Below are 12053 nucleotides of genomic sequence, written 5' to 3'. Positions count from 1 at the left end.
ATGGTAAGAAAACGTAGCTTGGGCCGCCAGAAAATAGAGATCAAGCGAATCGAGAACAAAGACGCCCGCCAGGTCTGTTGGATCGCATGCCCATGTGCCCTCGATTGGAAATCCGTGATGGTGATGATCATCACGTGATACTCCCTAGACACATATAGACATAATCACATGCATTGATTTATAGATTAGACTATATTTATCATTTTGTATTGGTAACTGATTTCCAACTGGGTATCTTTATTTAGGTTTGCTTCTCGAAGCGTTGGTCCGGGCTCTTCAAAAAGGCGACCGAGCTATGCATACTTTGCGGGGCGGATTTTGCCATTATTGTCTTCTCGCCAGGTGGAAAACCGTCCTCCTACGGGCACCCATGTGTGAATTCTATCGTGGATCGTTACCGCTATCACGATACTCCATCGATCAACCTGGGGAATAAGGTTACTTTTTCAAAAGGGATGCAGCGTATGAAATTGTTGAGTGAGCTCAATCAGCAGTGTTCACAGGTTTTAAATCAGTTGGAGGCTGCGAAGAAGACAAGGGTCGAGCTCGAAGAAGCGGCAAAGGCCAGGAAGATGGATGGGTTTTTGTTGGGCCGTGAGATTGAGGGACTTGAAATGAATATGCTTCAACAGTTTCAAGCATCAATGGAAGAGCTAAGGGCTGAGGTTGTGAAGAGAGCCGACGAGATCATTAAGGGGTAGCCTTTGGTGGCGACTTTGCCGTCATCTGAGGTTCTTCGTGATCTGGTTCTTAATATCGGTTGCAACCTTTTCTGATGATCTCTTGGCATGAGTTGGTGGCTTTTATATCATCATCATCTTCTTCTTCTCTATGTTTTATGAATTGGTTATCTGCTTTTAAGCTTTATATGCGGCTATCTACTATTATCTTGTGTATTTTTAATAAATAATTTCCGTACTAAGTAGATGAGGCACTCATGATTTGGAAATGATATTAGCATGATCTTGACCATTCATTGAATGGGTTTCTTTTTAGTGAAGAATTTTGGAGATTTTCACTAATCTTGGATGATTTACAATAGAGCTCAAGGTGTGCTTATATTGAGCACATACATGATAAACATAGAAAGAGATCAAGCAGACTATGGAAAGAGATAATGATGGAATATTCTAATATAATCTACTTACTAATTAAATCTAGCTGCCTATTCTAGTGGGTTGCCTCATTAACCAACTTGCCTAATCTCCCACTAGAAGATCTAACGGTGAGATCTACACCTAATCCAATGGTGGATCTCACATATTCTAACATGCCCCCTCAAACGTATATGGATTGAAAATCGATATACGTTTGATTACAATAAAAATCCCCAATATGAAAAATAAAAACCTCCACTTGAAATTCCCATAGGAAAATAGAATCCTATGATTTGAGCACGCTCACGAATTTTGATGATGAATATCCCTTGATGTTATAATATCTTGATGTTGTTGATGAAACGCCGCTTGTTGATATGCCGCCAAGAGGGCTTATAAAAGCCAATGGATCATAGATCCTAGAGAAGACTCAAGCCTCGATGGGTGAGTAATAATGAGTCACTACGGACCAATGCCGGAATGGGCAAGAAATGGTGGGTCACTATGGACCGATGCCGGAATAGGCAAGAAATGGTGGGTCACTATGGACCGATGCCGGAATGGCCAAGAAATGGTGGGTCACTATGGACTGATGCCAGAATTGGCAAGAAAATGGTTACTATGTACCAATGCCAGAATGGGCAAGATTGCCGGAATGGGCAAGAAATGGGTCACTATGGACCAATGCCGAAATGGGCAAGAAATGCATCCTTATGGACCAATGCCGGAATGAGCAAGAAATGGGTCATGATGGACCAATGTCGGACCATGGACAAATGTCGGAATGGGCAACAAAGATGAGAAAAAAAAAACGAAGAGATGGGCGGCAATTAGCGGCAAAATATGAACAAACAATGATCTGCAAACATCAAAGATCAAAGATCAAACGAAAACTTTTTTTTAGGAGAAATAGGACAGTGTAAAAATGGAGGTGTGCAAATATCAAATTTTGGAACTGTTTCTTAAGATGAGAAAAGGGGTGTGAAGATCAATATTGGGCTGGATATCTAGGTAAAGACCAAGAGGTGTGTTAATGAAAAATAGGAGATGCTAATTTCACACCTCCTCTCAAGGCCTAGACTAGCTTTACTTTTCATCACCAGGATAAAGAAAGGCCTTTGGCAAGGGTGTAGTCACCAATAGTACTGTAACCATGACAGCTAGAAAAGTTGAGAGGTGAATAAAAATGAATGGGTGCAATTTCACATATGGGAAAATGAAAATCAATATACTGTAATCTCTCTGTTCCTCTCGCACTAGGTTTGGTTTTGCCTCCTTTTTTTTTATCACATCAGCCAGCAGGCATACTCCAAAGCAAAAAAATAGATTCTGATGGTAAAGATCATCAAGGAAGATGTAGTCGGAGGAGAGCAAAGGAGCAGAAGCGGAAGGCGAGTTGTGAATAATGAAGATGAGGAAGAAATAATCTTAATGAGATAGAAGAGTTATGCAACCAAAGAAGGAAGAAGGCCTGGTGGAATTGAATACAACCACAAGGTGTTTGTGAGAGGGTCTAAGAGAGAGTTAGGAAGGGGAATGAGGTTTAGAGATCCAGCGATAGTGGGGATTAGATGGTGGCCGGGCGGACGGCTCGATCGGCCGCCCGCCGGAGGACGTGTGCACGGATTTGTGATTAGGCCAGAGGATCCAAGATGATGCAGTGGCATATCCAAGTGGCACCGTAGGATAATGCCATTTGTCATCCATGTGGCACATCTATGTGGTTTGACTTGGTCTTGGGTTTTGCATGGGAATTTAGATAAGCAATTACTATGTCTAGTTTTTAGTATGTGTTAGTTAAGTCTTTCTTTAATGATTTATAGGAACTTCGTTAAGACTTATTGAGTTTGTATTTTGACTACTTAGGAAATGGTATTGTCATGAAAATTGTCCTAGAAGTTATTATAGGGTATTGAAAATAGGTATAGAAGTTATTGGTAAGTCATTTTCCGTGTATCTCATTTACTTCTTGTATCTTCAAATATATCAATGAGAATGGGCAAAGAAGGGATAATAGTTTTTGGTTAAAAAAAGAAAGCTTTTCTAAGCATTTAGCAAGAGTTCTACTTCTTGTGTTTTTTTCCACAACCCTAAGGATTGCGATCGTGGATCCGAACGGTATCACAAGAGAATTGATACCAAGAAGAATTTTGGAGACTTTCACTAATCTTGGATGATTTACAATAGAGCTCAAGGTGTGCTTATATCGAGCACATACATGATAAACATAGAAAGAGATCAAGCAGACTATGGAAAGAGATAATGATGGAATATTCTAATCTAATCTACTTAGTAATTAAATCTAGCTGACTATTCTAGTGGATCTCACATATTCTAACATTTTAGAGATGATTTACAATAGAGCTCAAGGTTGCCTCATTAACCAATTTGCCTAATCTCCCACAAGAAGATCTAACGGTGAGATCTACACCTAATCCAACAGTGGATCTCACATATTCTAACATTTTAGAGATGCCATAACTTGTATTCTTTCGAAGATCTTAACATCCTCTCATTGGGTTAATTACTAATGGATCGTTAAAAAGAATTGAACAACAATCCATTTTTAAGTCCTAAAAAATTGTTGGGATGATTTAAAAGTGGGACATATAGGCTATGGCATCTCTCCATGGTAGGGCTCAAGACTCGGATGATCATGTACAAGCCATACGAGTAGCCCTCATGTGTTTCATTTAGGATTTTACTTCATATTATTTTTTCATTTTGGGTTTTACTTAATATTGTTTCCTCATGTGTTTCATTACTTAGGGGTTTTTTCTCAGTACGGTTTCCTCCTCATTTTTTGGCAATATTATTGTAGTTTGCACCTCTCATATCTAAATTGGAAGAATATATGTGAGAACATTGGATTTTATGTTGTATAATCTCCTTTAAATCTCTACTAGCAAATGAAGTAAAAAAAGACATGACAGTGTGATCAATAAAGCCCTAATTAATTAGAACAAGATGTTAAAAGTAAAATGTTGTAGATAAAATGAGGTATTTCAGATTGTATGCTTAATAATTTAGAAGCGTTATTGTAGACACCCCATTTTGACCAGACCCAAGTTCGTGCCGATTGTGCAAAACCTCGTCAAATCAGTGAGCTGGGGTCCCAAATTGAACCCTGGAGTAGCTTGAGGTCTCCCTAAGATCCCCGTGAAATTTCACTGAAATCCGAGCGCGTTTGCTCAGTGAACGAACCGAGAGAATGCGCACAATGCAGATCAAAAGGGGGGGTGAATTTATCATGAAAGGGGGGTGAATTTAAAATGGAGAAAGCTTGCATTAATCCGAATAGGACGCAATTCGGGCGTGCGCTTATCAAATTTTGCGCATTTTTGTGCGCCCATCAATATCGTAGTGTCGATATCAGCAGCCTTCAAATAGATATAAAAAAAAAAATCAAAGAAGAAAAAGAGGAGAGGATCGGATTCTCGCACAGAGAGAGAGAGAGAGAGAGAGAGAGAGAGAGAGAGAGAGAGAGAGAGAGAGAGAGAGAGAGAGAGAGAGAGAGAGAGAGAGAGAGAGCGAAGGTTTTCTTCTCCTCCGGCAACGGTGCCGGAGCTCTGATCGTACCGCCACCACCTCCACCTTCTTTTTCTTCTTTTTCCCCAAATCCTCAACTCCACCAACCGCTGTCTCTCCCACTTCCAAACTCCGGCCGTATCGTTGCTAGATTCCAGATCTGAGATCTGAAATTCCAGATCTGAGATCTGAAATCTGAGAAAGGAGGAGAAAAGCAGGGAGAGAGAGAGAGTATCGCCTCCACTAACCGCCATTTTCTTCTTGTTCTTCCACCATCATCTACCTCCTCTATTTTTACCCTAATTCCACCACCATTTCTCACCGTCGAGCTCCACCGATTCTCACTCCTAATTTCATCTCGAATACCCCATTATAAACCCTCACCACCACCACCATTACCAGATCCGTTCTCCTCCACCGTTGCTCTATCATCTTCCTCTTATTCATCCCACCAGCACCATCATCATCATTACCACCAAACCCTCTTTCATCTTTACCCTCATTTTCACCCAAATCTCTACTGCCATCATCATAAACCACCATCAAGAAGGAGGCACTTAGATCTGGTTTTAAAGAGAGAAAGGATTTGCAGGAGGCAGCCGCTAGAGAAAAGCAGAGGGAGGGAGAAAAGGGGAATTCCATCTCCGTCCAACTCAAAATTCCAGTAACCCCATCGTCGTCGGCCACCACAAGCCACTGGAATCCACCCATCACCATCCGGCCACTCTTTTTCCTCCCTCTAAACCCGAAACCACTATTGCTTTCCATCTCCATATATCTCCCATTCGAGATCTCCACCACTTTCTTTTAATTCAGCCCTCCTCTTCTCTTTTTTTTGGAATCCAGAACCCACCCCCATTTTAGCTTTCGTTTCTTACCTACACTTGTGCAGCCTCCATCATCCCGCATGGAAGTCTTAGTAGCTACAATTGGATTTGGGTCATTTTGATTCGCGGCTTCTATTAGAACTTTAAAGAAAAGAGGAGAGGAAGAGAATCCATAGCTTATCTTGATCCGGTCACCTCTCGTCTTTGACATTGCGTAAATTTGTTCTCTGTCAAAGAATTCTGGCAAAGTCGATCCGAAGTCATCCCTACTTGGTAATCTCCTTCCTTATCCTTTAATTTCCTTACCAAAATGCTTTGATATCTGGTTAAATGACAGAAATTTAGCTTATATGTTTTAATTGATTCTCCTTCTAAATATAAGCGCTGCCCATTTTCTATAAGAATGTCATATTACTGTGTTTTTCGATGGAAATGAGTCTTACTTGAAATTTATGCCAAGATGTTACCCTCGTGAGAATCTCAGTCTAGCTTGGCATTGTTTAAAGATTGCTTCTCAAGAAGATGTTGCTTGTAGCATCCAATGGCTTTACTGGATTCCCATTTTATTGATGACTTGGAGTTCGTAAGTTTCGGTATAATGTCTTGCATTTTCTTGACCCAATGATCTTGTCTGCGAATTCAGGATAACTAAGTGACTACCCTCTTAATCGTCAAATTCTCTTCATTTACCTTTGCTTGTCATATTACCTTCATGCTCACTCACTTTGCGGCATATGCCATGTCACTTTTCCTTTTCAAAGTAGATTTTTAGAGTGCTGTTTCTTATGGTAAAATGCTCTCATATGTGTGTGTTGGTTTTATGCTTTAAAGGAGGTACAATCAGCCTATTGCTTGAGTAGTTTGGGTTTGTGGATCGTTCAGTAAAGTCTCTCTCTCTAATACCTTTCGGGCAATGATAAGGTTACTTGGAGCCCGTCTTTATGTTTTGTGGCTCACTGCTCCGTACTTGGATCTGCACAAGTTGATGTCCCCTGTATGCACTGAAAGTTTTACTAATTGGAATTATCATAATCTTTTGATATTTCTAATACTCTTCTTATCTTAAGCATTGAGTTAGGTTCCGAAGACAATAATGAATGGACTGTTCAGGTGAGATTATCTTGAAGCTTATCATATTTGTTTAATTTTATAAATTGTTTTAGAAAAGAAGGAGATCAGATAACTACTCTATTCGATATTATCGACATGAGTACTGTCTGATTTCAAGGCGGGATTAGAAATATTATCATGTGTATTATGATATCAGATGATTACTTTAGCATCATCTGATTTCATCCCCATATTGGGGTGGTGTTTGTGTTTGGGCATAGAAGTGTTTGATATTGTTTTTGCTTTATTAGGCTATCCAGCGGCTGGTCTGGACTAATTAATGAGTGTTTATCATTTTATGATTGCTACAGGTTGTGCACTCTTTAGTTGTAAATTATACTTTGCTAATACTTGATTTGTTTTTATAATAATTGAATGGAAATTTGAGATTACCTGGTAGCCTTTTTCTTCTCTATTTTGATTAGACTAACACAGTCTTCTAGATTTCTTTTAGACTTCTTTAGATACTAGAACCTGTACTAGAAGACATACTTTGTCTCGTTAGGCGATCGTCCTTTGGAGGCAAGCCTCATTTTTAGCTTAACCTCAGGGAGGTTGCTTTGATTTTGATAAATGATTAGCCTTTAGAAGGCCTGCTTGGCCTCATTTGTAGAATCCTCTCTGAGGTTGCACCTCAATTTGTACCTCTGTTAATTAGAGACCAATTTGGTCAATTAGTTGTCTCAGCCTTGCTTCCCCCTTGCAAGGGCAATGATAAGGTTACTTGGAGCCCATCTTTGTGTGTGTTTGGGAGACCCGCCCGGTCTCATTCTCTTGCTAAACCTCCTCTTTGTGCGCCGTTTGGTTTTGGAAGAACACCCTACTCGGCTTGGCTTCATACCCTTACCCTTATGGGTATTGGGTTGCACATTTGTTGCACCCTAGGGCTAGGTAGCTGTCCGGCCCGGTTGGGTGTTTTACCTTTGCCAAATATGCACAAGGTCTCTTATTCCTTTTACTTGTAAGCTTCTCCGTAGTCGATAGTCCATTCGCATAGGAGTCGGCCTTGATTAGAGAGTCTTTGACTCATTCATCCTTTAGATAGTGTTATTAGAGAGTCTTTGACTCATTCGCCTTTTAGGTGGCGTTATTAGAGAGTCTTTGACTCATTTGTCTTTTCAGTAGTGTTGTAGGAGAGTCTTGGATTCATTTGTCTTTCAGGTGTTGTTATTAAAGAGTTCTGACTCAATCTTTCTCTTTTAGAGAGTCTTTGACTCATTTATCCTTTAGTCGGTGTTTTTGGAGTCTTTGACTCGTGTTTCCATCTCTTAGAGAGTCTTTGACTCGTATATCCTTTAGTCGGTGTTTTTGGAGTCTTTGACTCGTGTTTTCATCTCTTAGAGAGTCTTTGACTCGTGTATCCTTTAGTTGTTGTCAGTGGAGTCTTTGACTCGTGTGTTCTTCTCTCTTAGAGAGTCTTCGAATCGTGTTTCCATTTCTTTCAGAGAATCTTTGGCTCATTTATTCCTTTGGTGATGTTATTAGAGAGTCTTTGACTCATTTATCTTTTTCGCAGTTTTCTTAGAGAGTCTTTGACTCATTTGTTCTTTCAGTTGGATTTATTAGAGAGTCTTTGACTCGCCTTTCCTTTTGCAGTATCATTAGAGAGTCTTTGACTCCGTTATCTCATTTTCAGTGTTATCAGTTGCTCTTATTAGAGAGTCTTTGACTCATATATCCTCCAGTTGCTCTTATTAGAGAGTCTTTGACTCATTTATCCTCTAGTTGCTTTTATTAGAGAGTCTTTGACTCGGTTGCTTCCTTTGTGCTGTTATTAGAGAGTCTTTGACTCATTTGCTCTTATAACGGTATTATCAGAGCATAGTTTCCCTTATTCACCCTAGGGTTTGTCCCTAGGGTGTTGTTTTTGTATTTTCCCTCCGGTCTTTGGCCAAAAGGGTGAAAACATCAGAAATTTTAAAATCCATAAACATTGAAATCATTAAAAATCTCAAAAACATTAGAAACTTAAAACATAAAAAATAGTTGATTTGCTGTAAGTGTTTGTTAGGTAGAGAGTTCGTTTCGAACTACGTTGGCTTGATCCTCTCCCATGAGGTACGTAGCGCAGCTTGGGATTTATATCCCAAGTCCAGCCAAACTTTTTGTAAATAATATTTTAAAATCTTTTTCTTTGAATAAGCAACCTTTCTAATCTTGTTTTCAAAAGATCTTCCTCTAGAGTTAGGAGTTTCTCCTAGATAGAGAGTTTTAGAGTTAGGATTTTCTTTTTTAGGTTGCTTGATTCTTTGTTTTGTTGTGTGCTTGTTTGTGATTGTTTTAGAGTTAGGGGTCTGTCCTAGAGTTATAAGAGCGCCTCTGTCCGGTCAGTCGGTGATACACATCGCCGAGTGATGACTAGAGTAGGATACGCTAGTCCACCCTTTGTTTTCCTTAGGAAACGCAGCCTAGTTACACATAGGTTATAGGAACCGCCTGCATTAGCCTAGGGCTAACCTGTATTTAGTTAGGGCATATAGGGTATCCTAAAATCTACAATTCACTAGAATTTAAATAATCATTCAAGAAACTTTAATAACTAGTCCGGTCTTTTAGATCGAGTCTAGGATAGAGGGCTAGGTGTCTTAGGCATCATAGCTTAGAATAGGAGCGAAGAACTACGTTGCCTTGATTCTCGTGGAGGCGGGGATACGTAGGCTTCTTTGGATGAATACCAGACCATCCGAGGACTCGGGCTAATAATTTAGAGTCTTAGGATTTGTTGTGCAGTTATTGTATTTCTTTTGATGTGTTTTCTTACTTTATCGTACTGATCTTATACACTTAGCTATAGCTTGCATGTGTTTGCATCAGAACTTAGACACCCTTTAGGCATGTCACTCATAACCTAGCTATGCTTAGGTGACACATCTTTCATTTTATTTTATGTGTGTTTATTATCTTTATCCTCAAGAAATGCATGCTTAGGTAGACGATTCCTGAGGATTGTTCCCATTTCACATGATTTTTACCCAAACTTCTTCGAAGTTAATGAAAAATGGCATAAGAGACCAAGTGTTCGCACTCGGGCGAATTGGGGGCGCTCTTCGGACCTTCTCCATTCGTCATCAGGCACGGACCTTTTGTATCTCTGGTTATCCATTGCAAACAGAGCATTTGTTTTGGTTCCATGGCGCATCCATGGATGGCGACTCTGAGTTTATTTCAGGTATGTCTTGGTTTCGAGCCTTGGCTCCGGATCGAGACATATCTCTTTCTTTTTATATCGCCACTCGTGCTATGCTATGAGGGTGGCATCCGTTTTGAGAGTTCCTTGGTAGAGCTCTCCACACACGTGGATGATCCAGATGGTGTTAGGGACCCGTTCCCTCGCCGCCTATCTCGGATCGGGGTCCACAGGCTGGCGACTCTGAGTTTATTTCAGGTATGTCTTGGTTACGAGCCTTGGCTCCGGATCGAGACATATCTCTTTTTTTTTATATCGCCACTCGTGCTATGCTATGAGGGTGGCATCCGTTTTGAGAGTTCCTTGGTAGAGCTCTCCACACACGTGGATGATCAATATGGTGTTAGGGACCCGTTCCCTCGCCACCTATCTCGGATCGGGGTCCACAGTTATATGACAGATTTATTCCATTTACATTAGTAAATTAAATAATAATAAAAGAATGTTACGAGAAGGGTACGCATCGTGCATGCTACGTCGTCGGCGACCATTCTTTACCCTGTTTTTTAGGTTCATTAAATGAGAAAAAAAGTCGGAACAAGGCAGTTAGGCAACCTGGATCCGGAAATCCCATTTCTCCCATTTTCGCCATGTATATCCATATAGAATTGGGTCTTGAAACTATTTTTATTAAATCCAGATGGGGTATTTACATTTAAATCTTAAGTAAATGTACATTTACTTAAGATTTACATTTAAATACTAAGAAGAGGAAAGAAGAACAGACAAAAAAAGAGAAGAAAGAACCAAATTAAAATGGTGTGTTTCGGACGAAACACCATGTTGTGGCCTAAATGAACTGAAATTATGAAGGAAACGGAATTTGGGTGTGTTTCATTCCAGTTTTTAGAACGAAACAAAATGAAATTAATAACTAGGATTGGATTTGATCTTGTGCATAGTGTAGACACTGATGTTTATGTATATATACAGACAATTTGAATATAAGGAAATTTTTAAGAGAAATTCTAGATAATGTTTGCTACCCTGAAATTTTCTTGTCTTTCCCGAATGAAAAGGAGAAAAAAAAGATTGGGTCTCAGTAGGATTCGAACCATTTTGTGCAACAGCCCTTCCTATCTGATAGAAAAGGATCCCATGATCCTGAACCGATCTTACCTCGGATCGCAAATCCCAAGTTTGTCTATGAAGAGCTGAAATGGAATCTGTTCCAAACATATATGCCATGGTTCCTTACTTCGACAGGGTGCAAATATCTCAATTTCACCCTTTTAGATACTTTTTCAGACCCATTGCCGTGGAAGTTTTATTTTATAGAAAGTAAAGATGCAACTATTCTTCATCCGCATTTTATGGAGCATAGAACACTAGTAAATTGGAAAGATGTCATTCAACAACCCCTTGGATTTCAGCTATTTGGGCGGCAAACATGATATTTTTCGAAGTGAGTCAAAGTCCTTTATGAAGATTCTCATTATCTTGATTCCGCCCATTTAGTCGGGAGAGAATGACAGCCGCCGTTGTCGAACAAGAATTTTCTATCCTTCCATAAACTCATTTTCTACCGAATTTTATTTTAAAAAAATTTTATTTCAAAGAAAATTACATGCCTACTATGCTATGGACTTTATTTAATTTCAATGGAATTTTTTTCCAAAGTTACAAATGTACCTAGACCAGCTTTTGTAATTGCCAACGCGGCAAAGGGCGAAGGAAAATTCAAAAAAAGAAAAGAAAAGAAAAAAGGATGGTAATCCCCAGACTACCAAAGTTGGTAGCCCGCCCTAATCTCCATTGCAAACGGTGACTGCGTTTTGGAACTAATCACCATAGTTAAAAAAATACTCAATAGGATGATTGAAGCCGTCCAATCGCCAAACGTTCACAATCATCCAATCACACACTATTCTACATTATTGTTTCGACTATCCCAGTGGCAAGATACCAATCGAATGGCTGAGATCAAAAGAATAAAAAACAGGTGGGACCTAAGCCTCATTGCCCAGTATTCAGTGGGACCGGCCATCCAGTGACTGGTTTCATTCACTGTATCTATATACTACGTGTATATAGAATGAATACATATAGGGTGGAGAAATACTAAATTCGGTAGTCCAAGTGCTCCAAAACCAGACCTCATTAAAGCCTTACCAGATTTTCTGCAGCATGAATTTATAGTAATACACATATAGAATCCAAGATAGATTAAGACCTAAAAAACGATCTTAGACAGCTATAACCAAGCCTTCTTCTCCCACATTAAACTCCTCTCCCTATATAAGTACACGGACTCCTGTCTCTTTCTTCACCACTTCTCCTTTTCCAATCTTCATCATCTTCCCC

General features: G+C 39.7%; 1 pseudogene; it reads left to right on the top strand.

Annotated features, from left to right (window-relative positions):
- On the top strand, positions 1-701 carry LOC143875966 (agamous-like MADS-box protein AGL62 pseudogene; annotated as a pseudogene).
- Positions 702-12053: the final 11352 nt, after the last annotated feature.

The sequence above is a fragment of the Tasmannia lanceolata genome, unplaced genomic scaffold, assembly GCF_043159265.1.
Source record: "Tasmannia lanceolata isolate RefF3 unplaced genomic scaffold, GAP_Taslan_0.1 ptg000004l, whole genome shotgun sequence".
NCBI classification, from domain to species: Eukaryota; Viridiplantae; Streptophyta; class Magnoliopsida; order Canellales; family Winteraceae; genus Tasmannia; species Tasmannia lanceolata.
Note: the sequence above shows the minus strand (reverse complement) of the source record. Positions and strands in the feature narration are given on the sequence as shown.